The following is a 19,020-nucleotide window of genomic DNA, read 5'->3' as shown; positions in this document are numbered from 1 at the left end:
AACTATACCTCAAAAAAGCTGATCTTTTTTAAACATGTGTTTCAGGAAACCAGAAGGTGTAGTCAGAAAGGAAAGTACATCATTTGTTGGGCAGGATCTGGACACACTGAGTGTGCAAGGAGGATGAGTTCTCAAGGAGAGAGGCTCTCTAGGCTCCTGGAAATGTGCCTGGACATCAGGGTTTCCTACCTCGAAGCCACCTGGAAAGGGATGACACTGAATACACTCTTTTGAGAATGAGGGTGACCAGGAGAAGCTGTGAGGAACTGTTACAATTGTGAGGCACTGGCATAACAAAGAAGGGGGAAGGGTGGGAGACGGTGGAGAGGAAACAAATTAACACTGTGCCCTTTTAGGAGAGAGTGGGCCAACATGTTAAAGGAGACAGAAGAGTCACAGACTTGTTTCAAGCTGAGCACTAGAATTCTCCTTCTCAGTGAACAAGACCATTCCAGATGTAAAATCGTTTATTTAATTCTGACTTGAAATGTGGCTGAGGTGCCCTCTGGTGGTGGTATCCAAAACCAAAAGTATACACATCAAATTGTTGAGAAATAGAAGGCATCAGCTCTAGTTTTTATGAGCATTGACTGTTAGGAGTAAATCTAATTAACTTGGAAAAATCCACTATACTTAGCTAGCATTTTCTAAAATAAAGGGCTTGACAGACTTCCATTTCCTGTCAAGAGAGAGTCACAGGGATCAGATTTACCCTCTGTTAAAAACAAGACAATAGGCCCCAAGTGGAGTCACTTATATTAAGCTCAAACCAAGCCTTAATTACAACTTTGGCTTTCACAGAAATAGAATCCTAAGCCAGTCATACAGGCGTTGCCTGATTAGCATTAGTTAAGTAAACTGCCTGATCCATCCTTGCCATCCCCCTCAGGGAAGGAAACCTTGCAATGACCAGTCTGCTTTTTTGCCTGTATAACTTCCATGTCCCTGCTCCCTTCTGCCTATAAAAGTCTTTCACTTTGTACAGCTCCTTGGAGCTCTTTTCTTATCTGCTAGATTAGAATCATATTCATGGATCATTGAATAAAACCAATAAAAAATTTTTAAAACTTACTTAGCTGAATTTTATATTTTAACAGTTCCCATTGGAAACGAATTTAAAAAATCATACAAAAAATATGGAAGTTATGTTTGACATAATGATTTTCAGAAATTGGACATCAGGCAGCACAGGGCAGTGATCCCTCAAAACAGAAAACAAATCAGGTGAGGCCTCTGATTGTCCTGGAGAACGTTTCCAGGCTGCAGCTTAGGGACAAATAACTCAAGCAGAGCTCTGCAGCCCTCGTGAGTACAGAAACAGAGCCAGGAGTCCAGGAAGGGCAAAATAGCTAGACTCTACAGGGACAAATACTAGAAAGGAGAAAACAACATGGGGGGAGAGCTCCAAAGATCTGTAGAGGGTCCTGTTCAGTCTTCAGCTGAGATTGCATGTTTATGAGGAAACTGCCCAGCACCAGGAAAGAACCACCTGGGAGGAGCAGAGGGAACAATCCCTAGAACTCACAAAGAACTATGCCTGTTCTCACCAGCCAGGGGGGAATTCCTTGTAATCTACGAGACACCAGATAAAGCACACTGTAGTGGGGGCAAAACTATCCCTAGAGTAAAAGTTTCCCTAGTCCTGACTAGAAAAGCTCAAAAGAAAGCTTCAAAGGTATCAAACTATTTCCAAGTAACTTGTCTGTGTCCCAGAAAAATGTCAAGAATATTTATAGGAACAAAAATACAGTCAGCCCCCAACAAGGCAGCATTCACAATGTCTGGCATCCAACCAAAATTTTCTAGGCATGCAAAGAGGAAAGCATAACCTATAGATGGGATTGCTGGATCATATGGTAAGTCTGTTTTTAGTCTTGAGGAATCTCCATACTGTTTTCCATAACAAACCTTAATTCAAAAAGATACATGCACCCCAATGTTCATAGCAGCACTATTTACAATAGCCAAGACATAGAGACAACCTAAATGTCCATCAACAGATGACTGAATAAAGAAGATGTGTGTGGTATACAATGGAATACTACTCAGCCATAAAAAAGAATAAAATAATGTCATTTCTACTAACATAGATGGACCTGGAGATTGTCATTCTAAGTGAAGTAAGCCAGAAAGAGAAAGAAAAATACCATATGGTATCACTTATATGTGGAATCTAAAAAGAAAAAAGACAAATGAACTTATTTATAAAACAGAAACAGGCTCACAGACATAGAAAACAAACTTATGTTTACCAAGGGGTGAAGAGGGTGTAAAGGGATAAATTGGGAGTTTGAGATTTGCATATACTAACTAATACATATAAAATAATCAACAAGTTTATACTGTATAACACAGGGAACTATATTCAATATCTTATAGTAACTTACATTGAAAAGTAATTTGAAAATGAGTATATGTATGTTCATGTACGACTGAAGCATTGTGCTGTACACCAGAAATTGACACAACATTGTAAACTGACTATACTTCAATAAAAATATGTGTATTAAAAAACCCATAGTAAAGAGGAGACAAAATCAATCAATAGAAATAGATCTTTTTAAATGGTGATTTGAGAACATTAAAACAGTTATTATAACTGTATTCCACATGTTCAAGAAGGCAGATGAAAGGTTGAGCATATTAGGCAGGAATATAAATTGGGTTTGTAGAGATTAAAAATACAATCTCTGAGACTGAAAAAAAATATGCTAACTGGAATTAACAGCAGAGCAGAGGAGGAAGAAGAAAAGATTAGGGTACTTGACAAAACTGCAACAGAAACTGTAACAAAAATAGAAAATTTATCACATAGAGAAAAATGATTGAAAATATTAATAAAACAACAGTTACCTGTGGGGCCACTAAGAAGTGGCATAATGTATGAATAATTGACATCTTTACTAATCTTTCTATTAACAGTTCTATTTCCAAACTCTTTTTCTACTGTGTCCACATTAACCATTATTTAAAAAAAATTCTCATCCCTAAAACTTCCACCTGCAAAGTATTAAAACTACTCCTGAAGATTTGCAAACTACTCTTGAACTCAATGAAGAATTCATATAACTCCATCTTTCTGTCAAATCCAATGCCTTTTTATAACTTCTCAGCAATATATAACACTGCTTGCTACCTAATCCTTGAATCCTAATCCTTGTTTGCTAACCTCATTGTTTTCTTTTTAATTTAATTTTTTTGGGGGGGGGGTAAACAAAGTTTATTCTAGGAAGAGCAACTCATTAAGAGATAAAACTTTTAAAATTTATATATATGTACTGTTCTTTGTTTCTAAGAACAGTTTAGAGCTTTATCTTTTTAAACTTACATAGTTAAGCAAAGGAATAAAGCCAACCACAAAATAAGAATCAACAGAATTTAGTAATCCAATCATAAAAGACAGTCAAATGTGCTTATACATATTTTAAAAAATCAATCATCTGAGTTATAAATACTAAGTAGTTCATTTGTGTCCTTTTTTTTTGACTCCACATATAAGTGATGTCATATGGCATTTTTCTTTCTCTTTCTGGCCCACTTCACTTAGAATGACAATCTCCAGGTCCATCCATGTTGCTGCAAATGGCATTCATTTATTCTTTTTTATGACTGAGTAGTATTCCACTGTGTGTGTGTGTGTGTGTGTGTGTGTGTGTGTGTGTGTATCACATCTTCTTTAACTAGTCATCTGTTAATGGACATTTGGGTTGTTTCCATGTCTTGGCTATTGTAAATAGTGCTGCTGTGAACGTTGGAGTGCATGTGTCTTCTTTATTTATTTTTAATGGAGGTACTGGGGATTGAATCCAGGACCTCATGCATGCTAGGCATGCACTCTGTCACTGAGCTATTCCCTACCCTCGTGTGTCTTTTCTAATTAGATTTTTCTCCAGATATATGCCCAGGAGTGGGATTGCTAGATCATATGGTAAGTCTATTTTTAGTTTTTTAAGGAACCTCCATACTGTCCTCCATAGTGGCTGCACCAATTTACATTCCTACCAACAGTGCAAGAGGGTTCCTTTTTCTCTACACCCTCTACAGCATTTATCTTTTGTGGACTTTTTAATGATGGCCATTCTGACTGTTGTGTGGTGACTGTAGTTTTGATTTGCATCTCCCTAACAGTTGATGTTGAGCATCCTTTCATGTGCTTGTTGGCCATATGGATATCTGCTTTGGAGAAATGTCTATTTAGGTCTTCTGCTCATTTTTTAATTGGGTTGCTTGTTTTTTTTGATATTAAGGTGTATGAGCTGTTTGTGTATTTTGGAAATTAGTCCCTTGTTGGTTGAATCATTTGCAAATATTTTCTCCCATTCTGTAGGTTGTCTTTTTGTTTTGTCAATGGTATCCTTAGCTGTGCAAAACCTTTTAAGTTTAATTAGATCCCGTTTGTTTATTTTTGCTTTTATTTCCATTGCTCCAGGAGCTGGTTCAAAAAATATATTGCTGTGATTTATGTCCAAGGTGTTCTGCCTGTATTTTCCTCTAGGAGTTTCATAGTATCTGGCCTTACATTTAAGTCTTTAATCCTTGTTGAGGTTATTTTTTTATATAGTGTTAGAGAATGTTCTGATTTCAGTCTTTTACAGGTAGCTGTCCAGTTTTCCCAGCACCACTTGCTGAAGAGGCTGTCTTTTCTCCATTGTATGTTCTTGCCTCCTTTGTCGTAGGTTCATTGACTGTAGGTGCGTGAGTTTATTTCTGGACTTCTGTCCTGTTCCACTGATCTGCGTGTCTGTTTTTATCCTCATTCTTTGAGGTTGATTAATACCTTCCTTTTTTCCACTCACCACATTTTGGAAATGTGTATGTAAAGCCTCTTTGCTTTTTTCAATGTCTGTCTGCAATGTCTGTTTTTTTTCAATACAGCCCAAGGGCTGTCCCATGATATTTAATAGATTCCTACTAGGTTGTTTGCAGTTTTTTGCTGTTACAAATAATGCTGCAGTGAACATCCTTATACACGTATGAAATACATGTGTAGAATAAATTGCCAGAAAATGGTATTGTTTGGTTAAAATGAGCATATAAAAAACTGGTAGATATTGGCCTCTGGTGGTTTCCTTCAAGGGTGAAGGTAATTGGCAAAAGATATCATCACACACAGAGAAAGGAAGTAAGTTCATGAAACCTGGGTAACAGGTATAAGAATTTAAACTCTGAGAAGACCACACGCAGCTGGAGATTTAGCAGCCCCATCTCTGCCATAGGGGTGGGCTTCCCTGGACGCTGGTGCTGGGGTGGTGATCCCATCAGGTCTTTAGAACTTTTCTTTGCTGCACTCACAAGAGGGTTCTAGCCCTCTCGGAATCTCTGAATGTTCTGGAGACCCCAGCCTTGTTCCTGAGCAGCGACGAGAACTGCTAATTACTGCAGTTCATTCCTGAAGAGTGAACTGAAGGTCAGTTTCACAGGGTATGTTTCCTAGATGGGTGATCGTCTTAGAAGGTCTGAGCCTTAGGCTTGGTGATGATATGCCTCCAGACAGAAAATGTACCAATTTCTACTCTCACCATCAACATACAAATGCCTTCCTCTTTCCCCATGAATTCACTGACAGAGCAAAGTACCAGCATTTTTGCCTTTGCCAATTCTGAGAGGTTAAAAAAAAAGTTTAATTTTTATGTTTCTCTTGAGTGTGAGATTGCACATCTTTTCATAGAATAACAATGAAAGACAAAAATGACTCTGATCGTTTGAGATTTGCAGATACTAACTATATATAAAATAGATAAATAACAAGGTTCTTCTGTATAGCACAGGCAACTCTATTCAATATCTTGTAGTAACCTGTGATGAAGAAGAATATGGAAAGGAAAATATATGTATATGTGTTGACTGAAACATTATGTTGTACATGAGAAATTGACACAACATTGAAAAAAACTGCAAAGATGCTAATTGCTGCATTGTCCAGAGCAGCAGGAACCTGGGAACAAATTATGTCATTCAGTAGGGGAATGATGGAATAAATTATGATTTATCTGCACTATGAAATCATATGCAATCACTTAAAAGAATAAATTAGAGTTGAACTTTGTAAAAATAAAAATAAAAATGACTCTAATCCTAGCAAGGTCACCTGTTCTCCTTGGGCACATGGTCTCCACCCTGCTGTCATACTCAAGAACTTAACCCAGCAGTTTTCTCTTCTGCAACATTAATTTTCATTCTTTTTTACTATATCCTTTCAGCATACAAAAATGTTATTTCGTTCTTCTTTAAAAACCCTTTTCTTGAACCCCTTCATCCTTTACCCACAGCCCTAATTCATTCTGTCCCTTCCTCTCTATTTTACAGCAAAGCATGGCAAACTTTTTCTGGGAAAGGGCAGAGAGCTAGTTACTATTTTAAGCACTTGGGCTATATGTCACAATTATCTGTCACAACTACTTATCTCTACCCCTGGAGGGTGACAGCAACCCCAAACCACCCACATACGAATGGGCGTGGTGTCCTTTGCCTTAGTTAACTGCCTTACCGAGAGCTGGCCTTCTCAGTGACCAGTTAGGAAGGCACTGCAACTATTCTGTGCCTTTCCCTTTGCAGGCTCCTAGCTGGGATCTCCAGAACAGAGCAGAAGGTCCAGGGGGGCATAAACCTCCCCTTGGGCTTGGTAAAGGGAGTTTCTGGAAGAACCCGATTGTGTTTGTTACACCCTCGCTAATCCAGTGCTTCCTCCTGTGCCTCAGGGGATACCACTCTTGTCAAATACAGCTCCATGTTACTAAATCCAGTAGGCGTTTATTCGAACTCATTTTACTTCATCTCAGCAGCTTTTCAAACAACTAATCACTCTTTGTCCTTGAAATCCTTTCTTCAGCTGGACACTGACTGCTCCCTGTTTTCCTTCTGTTGCCCCTTCTGAGCACACTGGTCCCTCCTCATCTCCCACGACTTTTAACACTGCAAAGACTCAAGACCCAGGCGTCAGATCTCATGTTTTCCCACGATAATTTAAATATTCCGTAACCACCCAGGATGTGGGTTCTGTGGCCTGACAGGGTCTTTGGTCTGAAATTTTTGATATTTGTTTTGAGCCAGAGCCAGTGAAAAGGAATATCTCCAGAATCACAGGGTATGAGTTGCTATGTAACAAGGTTAAACTATTTTGAGGTTGATTCTGACCACATGGGAACATTTCCTACAGCTCTTAGTCAGATTTTTCTTATTAAAGCCAAAACCATATTATTAATTTTTAAAAATTCACAGTTTACTTGTTCAGATTTCAGATTTCTCAGACAAAAAAAAAAACCTTAATTCAGAAATTAATGCATGATGATTTTCATTCGAATTGCCTGCATCCCCCATTAAGAGTCTCCAAATTCTTTTTGGTTCCCAAGAAACTTCAAAAAATTATATAGCATTTACGAGTCTCAGGCCTTGATGAGAGCAGTGGCTGGGAGAAGGTCACACCTACTGTAACCACTTTAACAGTTCACCTGTAGCCTTCCTTGTATGAGTCACATTCTCCCTGTGAGTACCAAGGTTCCCATCTGGAAAACAGAAAGTGATGAAAATAAAACTAATTTAGTTATGTGAAGTGCTTTGAACAAAATGGTCGGAAGGTCTTAGCGGGTTGTGTGATTCCGTGCACAGTGTGGTCCAGCGCGCTCAGACTTGCTGCCCGTGGGAATGACTTAGGGAGCTTTATAAAGTACTGGTGCCTGGATCTGTACCAAGGATTCTGATTTCGCTGGTGTAGAGTATGGCCTTGGTGTCAATAGCTGTAAAAGTTCCCCAGATGATGCTAATGTGCAATGAAGTCTGAAACTAAGGAACACTGCGCCCGGGCTGCTGTAAACAGGTTTCTTTCAGATGTGCCACTTCCTAGACAGAGTCCCACAATAATGCCCTACCAATGTGGCCTTCATCCTGCCCGCTGGGCTTTGCTGCCTGTAACCGGGGGCAGAACCTGAGCCACCCTAAGAGGGACTCGCCCGGGTTGGAACACCCATCTGAAAGGGACTCTGCAATCTGACTGGAATAAACTGGAAGCACGGTATCGGTTGTAACTCCGGTTTCCTCCGCCACGGTGGGGAAGTTTAGATTGACGTCAGCCCCGCTCAGCACAGCTTCGGTGCAGCCTAGCAGCTGGGGAGGCTTTTTTCACAAGGCAAAGTCTTCAGCCTTAATATGATTCCTCCAGTTTCCCTGAAGAGTGTTAACTTGCAGGTGGTGGTGGGATAAAGACTTTAGAAACTTTTGTGGGCACTAACTGAACTGCTTTTAGAAGGAAAGGTCAGAAAGAAGGTGGAGTCCGGAGCAGGAAGAGATAGGCCGCCTAAGAGCAGCCAAGCCAAGAAGACAGGTTTGGGAGAAGAGATACCTTAAATGGGACGGAGTCGGGTGGGGGATGCGGGTAATTAATTTAAAAGCAAACCCTTGAGACCATGCGATCCAGATCGTCTCCTGGGCTCTCTGCTAACATCTTGAGTAAATGTTATATTCCTCACTAATGCGCTAATCTTAGAGCAAAGCGGGTGCTGTTTTCAAAGAGCTCAGGGAAGAAGAGAGAACATCAGAGTATGAGTCACAGTGTAGAGAAAGAGGCACTCGGCTTTTGCAAAAAATTGGTTTGCTCTCATCTCCACCAAGCACACGCAGACAAATATTTAAATTCCTTGAAGAAATAGCAGGTGTTAGTCGGCTCCGGCACCCACAAGTCTCTGTTCTGCGCTGGGCAGGGAAATTAGGAGAAGCGTTCTGAGGGGGCTCACAGCACTGGTTCTCAAACTCAGGCATGCGTCAGAGTCACCAGGAGGGTGGTGTGAAACACAGATTGCCGACCCCACCCCCGGGGTTTCTGAGTTAGTAGGTGGGAACGTTTCTAACAAGTTCCCAAGTGATGCTGCCTCTGCTGCTCTGGGGATCACCCTTTGAGAACTTCCAGTTCATCACACTCTCATAGAAATGATTTCCTGGTTTAGTGTTTATTATGGTTTGTTCCTTGACATTTTAATGGGTTTTATGAGAGAAGAGTGTTACGGTGCAGTGGGCTGGGGAAACACTGGATTGAAAGAAGTTAAAAGAGGTTTCTTCTGAGAAATCGAAGTAACTTACTGTCTACACACACACACACACACACACACACACACACACACACACAACTATCTACTTTTATTTGACTTTCCTATTCCAGGAAATTCTTACCCAGAAAGATGAAATGGCAAACAATTTTATTGTGTGTTTCAGGAACTTCCTAAACAAAAAGGAAAGTTGCTTTTGATCAGAATGCTTGCAATCTAGTGGACCCAGCATCCCTCCAAAAACCCCATCTCCAAAAATTCTGTTCAGACATGAAAGCTTTAAAGGGAAATGAAGGAATAATCCCAGTTAATCGTTGAGCTAGGTGGTCAGAATCGCATCTGCCAGTGCCTGCAGGCTTGCCCTGATCAACTGCTTGAGCCTGCTTTTCTAGGACTCAGGGAGGCCCTGGAGACTTTCCATAAACCAGAGGCAGGGGAGGGGGCACAGGGTCCTGCTCCCTTTCAGAACTAACTTTATTTTTTCTTAAATATTTAGCCAGTTGCCTAAACTTGGTAGCCCTATATTTTGGGTAAATAAGTATTTTAAAAATAAAATAAAAATAAAATTACTGTCCTTTATCAGCCTTTTGGCAATGTTTTACATGTAAACTTTTGGGGTGGTTCAATGGTTTTTTTCACTGAAAGTTCTGGAATATTTGACTTGATTTGACTTGTACGTTGGCTGACTTCATTTTTTCTGTTGTCTGGGGTAAGTGGATCATGTTTGCCTTAATGCCAATATGGAATTCTGACCTTTTCATTTTGAATAGATTACAAAAAGAGATTTAGCTACTGCTCCTCACCTGGTTCTGTGTCACTCAGAGCATCATACAAATGCTTCCTTTTACAGGTTCTGTTTAGCTTTCAATGAAAAGAAGGACATTAAGTATTGACTTACTGGATACTTTTCATAACACACAAAGATAATAAAGGCTGATTTTTCCTATCAGTGAGGATGAATAGTCATTTCACTTGGAGGGGAAAACAGCCTCTTCAGTTCTTCCCCAGCCCTGGTGGCTCCTTAGAAAATTACTATCACCTTCAACCGCTCTTGGAATCTCTGCCACCTAGTGCTGAATGCAAGGGAGAAAGGAAAATGTTAACACATAGTTCTAGTGAGGTAAATTGCACTGGAAACCAACTCTGTCTGATCTGAGCAAAAGCAAACCTTTGATCAAATTGTTTCAGAAATCAAAGAAGTATTCTATTTCAATAAACTCCTTGCCATTCCGCACAGGACAGTATAACAATAGCATCATATTGACTCACTTCTATGGATTTCACATAACTATGTTATAGTTTATGTTATTCTTAGGAGAGTTGTAGAATCCTCATCTCATGGAGGCATAAAAAAAATCGGTGATATTATCTGTTCCTTTCTTGTTGCAAAATTGCAAGGGACATGCCATCTGAAGGGACAAATCTAGTAATTCTTTTGTTCTTTAAGGTCTTTTGAAATTGTCTACTGACTGTGACGACCTGGAAAGAGGAGAATTTTGTGGATGGAGACAAATCGGCGGGGTGGTTGTAGTGGGAACTTACTTTTCATTCTGTATCATTTGTACCTTTTCAGTTTTATATCATGTGCATGTATAATAGACTCAAACTAATGAGTCCTTTTTGATGTTATTTTTAAAGTTATTTTTACATTAGACCTCAATTACATTTGGAATAAATGCAAGTCAGATTGTAACAACAGATCTGTACCACTGCTTCAGAGAGAAACAGTTGATTTATATTTTAAACAATTTCTTTCTTTCTTTCTTTCTTTCTTTCTTTCTTTCTTTCTTTCTTTCTTTCTTTCTTTCTTTCTCTCTTTCTCTCTTTCTCTCTTTCTTTCTTTCAACAAATATTTAGGTAACAACTCTGTGCCAATAATCATGTAAATAAGATGGTGACCATCATGCTGGGGCTGTTAGGGCGTATGCACAGATAATCGAGAGAGAGGGAGATTTTTGAGGTTATACAGATTATGCAGCAATTCATAAAGCAGTCATAAAGGTAAATAAAGCATTGGATTTGCCATAATCTTGCTAGGATGCGATTAGTTGCAGGAAAAGTACACTGTGATCAACAGTGAGGTGGGCAAGAAAGATGAGGAAACCTTTTGTTGAATATCTCTTCATGCTTCTTTACCTGCTGCCAGGACAGCACTTCTCATTCATCTTGTGCCGTCTTCCTAAATTATAATCCTTGCCTTACAGTTTGTGGAAGGAGCTGAGGAAGGATTCCTTTTACTTTACCAATACTTATTGAGGCAAGTAATTTCATGAACTTCATAAATAACTTTACAAATGATTCCAAAGAAAATTATTTCTTCCTTCCTTGTTTAGACTTAAGGCAGATAAAGGACAAACTCATGACCATATGTGGTTCATAGCTTCTTAATTGCTACGTATCATAAAAGAAGCATTCTCGTCTTTGACACTTAAAAAAAGTTCTACATTCTAGTGTAAACACACAGAAAGCAAGCCCTGCAAGGCTCGCTGTAGTTAAATATGAGGTAGTTGCTATTGCTTCAGTTCTTATTATTACCTGAATGCAGAGGGCAAACTTGGCAATAGAACTCAAAACACAAATCAGTGAATAACATCGATTTGAGGGCAGCACATAGGAAACCACAATGAAAAGATAAACATGAAATCTTAGGTGTTTTTTCCCCCCGTGTTTGTTTTTATTTTGAGGAGGGTGGAGAGAAATTCATTTCTAAAACACAATTATTAAATTATCCTTCATATCTTTTCCTTAGTCAAGAACTGTTAGAGTGATCTTCTACTATGTGTTTTCAAACAAGGCATATTTCCATTTCATTAAAAACTGCTTCTAAGCAAAGCCCAAAGGCTATGAGTAAAATTTGACCACATTCTTTTCACATCTGTAATAAACTTCAAAAATTCAGAGTAGTTAAGTAGACTTTTTAGAATGTAAATAAGGAATTTTTTTCTTTTTTTAATCCCAAGATCCTAATTTATCCTTCCCTACTCCTTCCCCTGTGGTAACCATAAATTTCTATAACTGTAAGTCTGTTTCTGTTTTGTAAATAAGATTATTGTATCATTTTTTTTAGATTCTGCATATAAGTAACATCATATGATATTTTTTTACCTCTATCTGACTTACTTCACTTAGTATGATAATCTCTAGTTCCATCCATGTTGCTGCAAATTGCATTATTTCATTCTTTTTTATGGCTGAGTAATGTTCCATTGTGTGTATATATCACATCTTTTTTGGTATGTATATATACTTTTATTGAACTATAGTCAATTTACAATGTTGTGTCAATTTACAAGCATTGTGCTGGTATACAGCACAATGCTTCAGTCATACATGAACGTACATATATTTGTTTTCATATTATTTTTCAACATAAGTTACTACAAGGTATTGAATATAGTTCCTTTGCTATACAGTATGAACTTGTTGTTTATCTATTTTATATATAGTAGTTAGTATCTGCAAATCTTGACCTCCCAAATTATCTCTTTCCACTACCTTCCCCCCAGTAACCATAAGTTTGTTTTCTATGTCTGTGAGTCTGTTTCTGTTTTGTAAGTAAGTTCATTTGTCTCTTTTCTTTTTTTTTTAGATTCCACAAATAAGTGATATCATATGGCATTTTTCTTTCCTTCTAGCTTACTTCACTTAGAATGACAATCTCCAGGTCCATCCATGTTGCTGCAAATGGCATTATTTTGTTATTTTTTATGGCTGAGTAGTATTCCATTGTGCGTGTGCATGTGTGTGTGTGTATATATATATATGTATACACACACATACATCTTCTTTATCCAGTCATCTGTCAGTGGACATTTAGGTTGTTTCCACGTCTTAGCTATTTTAAATAGTGCTGCTATGAGCATGGAGGTACGTGTATCTTTTCAAATTAGATTTTTGGTCTTTTCTGGATATACACCTGGGACTGGAATTGCTGGATCATGTGGTAGTTCTATTTTTGTTTTTTTGAGGAACTCTATACTGTCTTCCATAATGGCTGCACCAATTTACATTTCCACCAGCAGTGTAGGAGGATTCCCTTTTCTCCACACCCTCTACAGCATTTATTATGTGTAGGCTTTTTGATGATGGCCATTCTGACTGGCGTGAGGTGATATTTTATTGTAGTTTTGATTTGCATTTGTTTAATCATTAGCAATGTTGAGGATGTTTTGATATCATGACATAACATATTTTTTTAAGATAATAGATTTAATAGGGAGCTCTTATTCATCCCACTAATATAAGGAAGTTAATTTAATTTCCCTGTGGATTAGAGGGCCCCTGAGGATTATTTGGTACTGATGTGTCACATTATATTTGTCAACAGAAGAATCAGAACAGCTTGGTGTACTGTAGGAACCAAACGAGCTAAAAAGGATCAAGTTCTCAACTAAGCATCTAATGTTAATGTATTATATTAATGTAATTATATTAATATAATATATTAATGAATGAATATATTGTCGACTGAAATAAATGCACGCCTAAAAGTTAAGAGTTATGTTTTATTTGGCGGGAGGACTCGAGCCGGGATGACAGCCTCTCAGATAGAGGTAGGAGAGGAGCTAGGATATATAGGAGCTTTACAACAAAGACCAGGTAGTTGGAACAATAAAAGATTGCTTGTTATCTAAAGAAAACCAGGCATCTCAAGTTAATGAATTCAGTGCTTTTCTATGTATGGGAGGAAGCAAACATTTGGGCTCACTGAATTCATTCCTTTGACAAGCACCTAGCTATCTAGGGCCAGTATCCTGTCCTTTCTTATTCTGAGTCCCCTCAGAGTGCACCTTTGTGAGTGGCTGCAGAGGCTGGGCTGCAGGCCTGTCCCCACTGGGGGGTGGTGGCAGCCGCTGATGACTTGGTTTCAGCATTCTTTGTTTACTGATATGGTTGCAGTATTTTCATTCACATTGTAGTATTTTCGTTCACAATATTAATATTTTTCAAGTCAGAACTTTTCTAACCATAAGATAGAAAAACATTAGAATTTGTGCAGTCATTTGCACAATACTGTTTTGCTAAATATGGTATTTCAGTTCCATTCAAAAAGAAGCTTGGCTTACTTCTGTCAAATGACAAAAATAAACCTCCCTACATTTACTTTTTTCCCTCTTCAAAATATAGCTAAAGTCCATGCTGTAAACAACCCAACAGATTAGAGAAGCTTCTCTGTGGTCTTATTATTTTATGTATTGGACAGAAAAAAAGTAGCAGACCCTAAAATTTTATATATTAATTGTGAAAAAGGAGAAAGGAAACACCAGTAAAAGGAGAAAGGAAACACCAGTAATTTTAGAGACAAACTGAAATAATTAAATATGTAATTCATTTTGTAACATTGATGTTTTTGCCGTGGTTGTCACATGGCAAAGTCATTACGATGTTGACAGAAGTCAGGGTAGGAGGCTCTTGCTGAAACTAGAGAACAGCCATTTCTGTGAGTAAATTCTGCCTTAAAAAAGGAAATTTGCTGAAAAGAATTGAAAATTCATCTCCACAATCTGAAAGGTATTTACTAATTATTGTAAAAATATTCCAGTGCCCCAGAAAATTTTTTTATCTTTTCAGAAATTATAGCATATCTTTTTCTCCTATACCATAATTGTATCAAATATATAATTAAAAACATTTTTTTAATGAGAGAGGTCTGTATATTTCTGTTGTATAATTCTGGCTTTCTTTTTTTGTCCTCCATCTTATCTTTCTTAACAAAACATATATTCAGAAGACGCTCCAAAAATCAGAACTTTTCAAATTAGAACAATCTGTTATCAAATACTCTTGTGATTGAGGAAAGGGGTAGAGTACAATGGTCCTTCCTTAGCAAAGAACCAGATCCAAGTGCATGAGGCAGTGAGTGAGCCAAACTCTTCTCCTGAGTACTGAGTATAGAATTCTCCTGTACCTAGAAGTGCCTGAAGTGAACAGAGCAATTACTTCAGTTTGATTTTCCGTTTGCATTTCTAATTGCAAATAGCAGTGAAATAAAAAACGAAGTGTTTATGTGCCACCTTGTGGATGTACGAGGAATAGAATTATGTAGGGTTTTTTCCCCGTGTGGTGAGAATTAACATTGTATTTTTGGTTTTTTTCCAATTATACAAGCAGTAATTGTTCAGTGTGAAAAACTGGAAAAATGTTTTTAAAAAGTGGATACTCAAATATTGGTAGAGTATATTAAAGTTAGTAATTATCCCAATTTTGATTTGGAGTGTGCCCTATTGAAGTAGCACAATGAATGAATGAATGAATGAATGAATGAATTTTTAATCTGATTTTTTCAGGTTTGTATTCTTATTCAAGAGCGAGTCATAGTTGAGTAAAAGTAGATTTATTTAGAGAGATGTACACTCCATGAACAGAGAGTGGGCCATCTTGTTACGGAAACAACAGGCCAGTCAAGAAACAACCACCACTTGGAGGGTTGGAGTACTCAGATGTATTACGCCGGCGGGCTCAGAGGGGCTTCTGCTCCAGAGCTCTGAGCACCTTCAAGATGTGCACATGAGGTTTTATAGGGCAAAGTACAAGCTTGGGGTATTCGGCCAATAGGCATGGAACAGCTTTAGCAGCATTATCATCACAAAAGTGGAGGCGGGGAGGCAGCAAACCAACATTCCAAAGCCAGATATGTATCTTTGAAAATCCAGCTGGCTAGCAAAAAACATGAACAGCAAACCAACACTAATTAACCTAGATTTACAAGTTAGTCTAGCAGAACTCAGATCAGTATTCCAATACTTAGATTTGTGAGTTATCTTGTTAGACCAGCTCAGCCTCTCCTTCACATTCCTAGACTTGTGAGTTATCTTGTCAGACCAGCCCAGCTTTTCCTTCACAGACTTTTCTGCCATCTTGGTGCTAACTGCTGTGTCCTTCCTTTAATCACTGTGTCCTGCCCACTTCCCCTCCTGTCTTAATAGTGTTAGGCCAGATTGGTAATTTTCAAACTGTGTTTCAAGGGGTTCCAAAAATACTTGATCCAAATTTCATTATATATATATATATATTTATTTATATTTTAATATTAATATAATATAATATAATAATTTAATATTTCATTAAATAAATACTTCATTAAATAACATATATGTTCATTAAATGAACATATATATAATGAATTTAATTCATGCAATATTATCTTTAAATATACATTTCCTGAATTTAGTATGTTACATAAGTGTATACAGTAATATGAACCAAATTTGGAGGCTGATCAACATATTAACGTGTTCTCATTGAAAAACTTATACTATACAAAGTAAATTTTCTACATTTAAACTACAGAATATATTTGTAGCTATAAAATATTACTTCTCTTTGTTTCTTTTTTATATTGGGGTTTCATGTGAGATGTTACATGTCTGTTTTCGAGGGTGGAATTCTGAAGACATTTACACTTCGGCTAGCTCATTTGTGTCGTAGCCTGGTTGTAATAAGTTCCTTACAACAGATCAACAGGTGAAGGGGAGGCATAGTAATTTTCTGTTTATCCTTGTAGGTTCTTGGCAGAGACCCCTCTATAATAAAGGACAGATTAACAGAAGAAAAAAAAACCAAGTTTAATAACGTATATACCTCCTGTATGCACAGAAGATAAGCAGGAAAATGAGTAACTTTTAAGAGTGGCCCAAGTCACCACCTCAAACTTCATCTCCAGTTAAAGACCAAAAGAAAGATGTTTGGGGAAGTGGAGGGGAAAGCTAGTTACGGGAGGTTACCAGGAAAAGCACAGTAAAGGGTGTGGTTGTTGTGTAGCTAAAGGTCCTCGCCTTCTCTATTGATGAAGGTTTCTAGAGTTCTAGTCATCCTCCTCTTCCGGTACAGAGAGGGAGACACCCTTACAAACGGTGATTTCCCTTGTAAATGTAAATGTCTCTTACAAAAGGTAACTTACACTCAGTTTTTAGAGCTTTTCCTGGGTCTGCAGCTTCTTAGAAATAACCCATTCAAGATGATTCTTATGCTAAGAAGACGTATTTTGGGATAGCAATGGGATAGCAAATTCTGTTCCCCTTCTCACGTAAGGGGAAGAGAATTTGTATTAGTATTAGTATTAGTAATACTAATAGCTAATCCTGAGGGCTCTCTGTGCCTAAGATGCTGATTTAGTTGCTTCACACTGTGTTAACTCTTAACTCTTTCCAATGCTTTATGAGGTGGCCAATGTTATTATTTCCATCTTACAGTCAGAAAACTGGGGCACAAGGAGGCCAATTAATTGATGGGCCTAAAGAAGTGGTAAAGTCAGGGTCCCCTTACATACTGCTAAGATTTATCACCTTGCAGTGGAATCTTCCTGCTCTGGTTTGTATATTACACATTCCTGCCTCAGAAATGAGACTTATATGGACACTTATATGTGGAATCTAAATATATATATATATATACAAATTTTATTTACAAACCAGAAATAGACTCATGAACACAGAAAACACACCTCTGGGTGGTGGAGGCAAATTGAGGAGGGAGGGATAGATTAGGAGTTTGGGATTAACAAATAAACATTGCAATATATAAAACAGATAAACAACAAGGACCTACTGTATAACATAGGGAACTATATTCAATTTCTTGTAATGAGCTGTAACGGGAAAAAATATATATGTATATATCTGAATCTCTTTGCTGTACAACTGAAACTAACATTGTAAATCAACTGCACTTCAATAAAAAATAAAAATAAAGAAGAAATGGGACTAATGGAACTCACCCCAGCTTGACACCTTTCCCTGCCTCTTCTGTTTAGTTGATTCACACCCATCTTGAGGGTCCAACTCAAGTCCCACCACTTCGGGAAAGTGTCCAGGGTGCCTGACTCACAGGGCTCCCCCATCTCTCTGATCCACTGTAGCACTAGTTCAAGCTAGGCAGCCGGTCTATGCAAAGGCCCAGGAGTGAGTTAGAGGAACTGCAAAAATTCAGGAGCTCTCCTGGGTAGAGTATGAGTACAGTGTTTCTGAAAAACTGTTCGCCTCTTGGTGGGTGTCAAGCCGAAAGACACAGCCAAACCAAAGAGCGGGTGAAGGAAGGATTTATTACTTGTAGCAAGTAAGGAGAACACTGGAGATGTTTCCCAAAGCAGTGTCTCCTTGAATACCAAAATTGGGGAACTTTTAAGCCATGGGTGTGTGCATATTCATGAAGGGGCTTGAGCTGGGGAGGGTTCAGCCTAGAATTGGGGCAAAGGTTGACAGTCCAGGCTCCAGTTGACTGAAGCCTACAAGGTGCAGCAAAGTTCACATCATCATTTGTTAGGTTCCAGTTAGTCTGGTGGTTGAGTGCTCTGTGGGGTTTGGGTCCTGCCAAACAGCTCAAAAATGTACATCGGACTCATCTACCTTCAGGAAAGAACTGGGAGTCTTTACAACTGATACATTGTCTCAGATACAGTTACCTTCCTGGCCTGGTAATTCCTATTTGCTCCTACAGGCTTTTGTTCCCTTGAAATCATTAACTACTGAGACCTATTCTCCTGCAGGGGCCAGCAGTGCGGCCAGGCTTAGGTCACAGAATGGCTTCTCGAACGGTAACAGGGAAGAACAAACCTGACTCCAGATTGAATACATCTCTTTAGCTCTAAGCTTTGTGTCCTGTTGCTAGTCACCTCTGCTTAGTCAAGCTTGCTCTGCACCTGAGCACAGAAACACAGCAATCATTAAAAGAGTTCTGCCTGAGGCTTGAGGTGTATGTGAGAAAGTTTAGAGAGTCAGCCTCCCCCCACAGAGGTACGGAAACAAGAACAAGAAAGATAACTTTTGTCTTACTGAGTCCTGCGGGTACACCGCGACCAGACCCAACTGACAAATTTTCGTAGGCTTCCTCGGACCCCAGCTGATGCCCTGCTGCTTGAGGCTAGTCATCACCTCCTGATCTCACCCCTCTTCCTTCCGTCTTTTCTTAGCATAAAAGAAACTTAAATTCTAACCTGAACAAGATGGTCCTTTAGGACATTACTCTGCAGTGGCTTGTGACTCTTTTC

At 38.4% G+C, this 19,020-nt stretch overlaps 1 long non-coding RNA gene across 3 annotated transcripts in view; it reads left to right on the top strand.

Annotated features, from left to right (window-relative positions):
- LOC107034062 (uncharacterized) overlaps positions 1-19,020 on the top strand; it is a 39,701-nt gene that overhangs the window by 11,093 nt on the left and 9,588 nt on the right. The window contains exon 1 of one of the 3 annotated variants that reach the window (XR_012072045.1): positions 5,166-5,407. The exons of the other annotated variants lie outside the window; for them this stretch is intronic. This is a non-coding gene — a long non-coding RNA (uncharacterized lncRNA). Of the gene's footprint in view, positions 1-5,165; positions 5,408-19,020 lie in introns of those variants that run through there. 3 annotated transcript variants of the gene reach the window in all.

Source organism: Vicugna pacos, chromosome 4, assembly GCF_048564905.1.
Source record: "Vicugna pacos chromosome 4, VicPac4, whole genome shotgun sequence".
NCBI lineage: Eukaryota > Metazoa > Chordata > Mammalia > Artiodactyla > Camelidae > Vicugna > Vicugna pacos.
Note: the sequence above shows the minus strand (reverse complement) of the source record. Positions and strands in the feature narration are given on the sequence as shown.